This window comes from Ixodes scapularis, unplaced genomic scaffold (assembly GCF_016920785.2).
Source record: "Ixodes scapularis isolate PalLabHiFi unplaced genomic scaffold, ASM1692078v2 PGA_scaffold13__105_contigs__length_92229423, whole genome shotgun sequence".
Taxonomy (NCBI): domain Eukaryota; kingdom Metazoa; phylum Arthropoda; class Arachnida; order Ixodida; family Ixodidae; genus Ixodes; species Ixodes scapularis.
Genome location: NW_024609839.1, coordinates 33,206,820 through 33,210,408, shown reverse-complemented (window position 1 = coordinate 33,210,408; position 3,589 = coordinate 33,206,820).

Genomic DNA, 3,589 nt, shown 5'->3' with positions numbered 1-3,589 from the left:
AATACACTTACGCACCAACGCTGAAGGGCCAGAAGAAATCAGTCGGTGTACCCTCCGCATTTATACAGCCTCACATCATTGCCCACTCTGCAGCTGTGAGCTCATAGGTTGATGCGCTTTGAAATAAAAAAAAAACCGCGTTGAATGAGCAGATGTGACCATTTCTCATGCGTAGAAACCAGATCCACATCGCCACCGTAGTGCCTGTTGCTCTTTAACATTTAATGCCACCCTATGACCGGCACTTGCACCAAATGCTTCGTTCAAAGTTGTAAATTTCCGTTCAACTCAATTCACGCCAAACCCTAGTGTAATGAATGACTCGTGAATCGCCGAGTTATGGGTATTTATCACTAGCGTTTTTAAGAGGCTAAAGGTTTAGGAGAAGCAGAAATACTGAATTTATACGTGGATCTTTTCTATACTGAACAAGCGCGGATGTTTTTGAATAATGAACAAATGCGGATGTTTTCATGTCAAGGGTACTAACACCATATAACTTCATCGTTATCTTTTTTTTTTCTCTTGCTACCGGAAATTTTAGAGATTACACTAAAATCCTCCGCTTTCTTGTCCGCAAGCACCTTGCGCCCTCTCTCGCCTGCTCTCTGTAAAACGCTGTAAAAGATTAATTTTAGTCGAAAAGCTGTATACATCTTAATTTTCCCCGGTATACCTTTTGTGTTCACTTAATCTGTCGCTGATGCATCGTGATGCCTGTCCTACATACTTAAAACCGCATTCCAGTGGTATCTCATACACAACACCATTCTCGCAACTTACCGATTTTTCTCAATGGTTATTTTTGCAGTTATTCGGACCTGTTTGAAATTGCATCGATCTATTGAGTTTAAAATCCGAGCTAAAGACCGTGTGTACTCCAAACGTTTTCGCACATGCTTTCAAGTTGTGCGAAATTTCATGAAGGTATGGGGTCACAGCAAATCTGGTTCTTTCACCTTGTTCCTTTTCTCTCCTTCCTTTGATAACCATTTCTAACCGCCGTTTGATAAAACTGTCTTTATACTCTACACTGGTCAACCTTTTGCACTATCTTAAACCAAATCCGTGATAAAATGAACACGCGATCTGTCTGGCGCGTTTCTGACCAACAATTTTACAGCCCCAGCAGATACTGGGCCGTGATACTGGAAACCGCAGATATTTTGCGCTTATAATAGATCATAGGAACAATTTGGTGATATATTTATAGCATTGTGGAGGTCATATCTTTCGCGTAAAAATGCGCAAGCAATCGCTCCTTTAACGTTTTGTCACTAGATTCCTGAGCCGTTATCTACAAAATTGACGCTACAATATTAACATTTATGTCATATATTGTCATTCAGGCGTTCCTTCGAATGATATATCAATAATTACTTTATTCTTAATGACAAATTATTATATCACTCAAAACTTGTTCTAAATTACTAAGTTCAGAAATTTCAAGGGTGAATTACGAACAAAACAATACCTTCGATTTCACAACGTAAAGACCAGAGACGGTCTTTCTGTCGTCTCCGGTCTTAACGATGTGCAACCTAAACCAGCTCGCCTGCTTACCAGCTTAACTTTGATTTATTTTTTTAACTTATAGTGGGGTGATTTCAGATAAAATTGAGCAAAAGGTGACTGGTCGACGTTTTGAAATCAACTGATATTTTTATATACCATTGTCTAGTGTCTGGTGTAGACGAATCCAAACTTAGTTTTGACCAGAAAAAAATTTGGAACAGGAAAAGTCGTAAGGCATGAAGAGGTGGACAGTTGCATTAACGCGCATTGATAGAAAGTACACGTTTGAAAACGATAAAATTTGGAGAATCCTAGTACTATTTATAAAACCACTATGGTTGCAGCTTGTTTGTATTATATACTAATACCATTTACCGTATTTAAATTATAACGATTTTTATAAAAATTGCCAAACATGCCTGCTCGAACGACAAAAGGCAACATTCGCAGGCCTGTATCTCATGAAATAATTTAATCATCATCATATACTTTTCAGATAGTATTCTACTTATACGTGGTTATTGTTTAAATTATATGTTAGGTATCTAAGTCATATAGTAGTTGTGATATATTTAGGCGAACATGGTAAAAAAATCGAACAGTAAAAACTTTCGAAGCGAATTAAAAACATAAACACACCTTCGATCTTTTTCTTAAATTTGGGCACCATGTCATACTTTATTTTGCCATTCATTTCTATTAAAAATATGTTGCATTCTTTGATTGAGAATGAAGACAACTTTTCAAAGTAAGGTCCTTTTTTCAAAGCCTACACTTAGCAGTGCCCTATACGAGAAGTGACTCTGAGTTCCAGTTTCATGAAACTTACACACATCTTTCATATATTTGTATTCAGATGAGGTCATTGACAACTAGAGCAATCGGTCACACACTAAAAGTGAAGAGAAACTATATACCGCATTTTACTTACAGCGTACAAAGAGGTATTATATTAGAGATACAGTGATTCGAGAAAAGATGACGAAGTGTGAAGTTTTATTTTCCGGTATATTTCATATTTAGAATAAAAGAAATAGCTTGACTTCCACGCACAAAAATAAAATAAAATACTAAAATTGTTTAGGTTGGCTATAAATCTCCGGGTACAAACAATTTCTGGTGAGGGGTGCCACCGCACCAGACTGTAGCATCTTCGATATTCTTGGTGTAAGAATGGATCGTGGCAAGTCGAGATACTTTATCCTGCGCGAGGATAACGTTTCGTGATTCTCGTATAATAATCAAGTAAAGATTATTAGCAATCACCAAGTAAAACAATAGGTTAAATGACCCACGAAGAAGGCTGTGATAAATACTATATTCCTGTATTCAAAATGAGCAGCCCTTGGAGAATCAAATTCGGCACTTTACGATAAGGCTTTCCTTGCTGTACCCATTTAATAAAGTTTCTTCTAAAGAGATCGGACTGTTCGTGCTACATATATGTGACATGTCCATTCTCCTGAAGACTTGCACAGCCGCCACGCGTGCCAAGACTGAATGCCAGGAAAGGTACGCACCGTCGGCCACTCTTTTTTATTTCTTTTTTATTTTATTCTTTGTTGATGATACCGAACTACCTTATTTCGTCCAGACACACAAGATTCACGCCTTTCAGTTTTTCGGATAGAACGCTTACCATTCTGCTGGCCGTCTGTATTGCGTTTATTAAACGTTCTCTCAAGTTGTTCAGCGTGGCGTGGTGCTTCACGAGTCTCCCAACTCCGTCACATGCATCTTTCCATGTCGAGATGCAGAAAATAAGCACTGGGCTTGTGGGCAATCGTTCTGTGCAACCTGTAAGCTGGTAGTGATTCTTGAAATGACTGGCGACCCCGTAACTTACGTACGTCACGTACGAGTATACCGCAACTTTGTCTTCAACCCACTCTTTCGCTTTTTCTAGAACCAAGCAAGCGTGAGCGGCGTCGTCACACAGGTCCTGACTGATGAGAGCAAAGCTGTTTGTTTATTTTCTTGTTGTCACTACATATGTAAATATCGTAACTTTTTTTTCCAGTGGTATGCTTAAACTTCGTCAGCAAGTACGATGGTCCAGTTTTCAGCAAGGTCA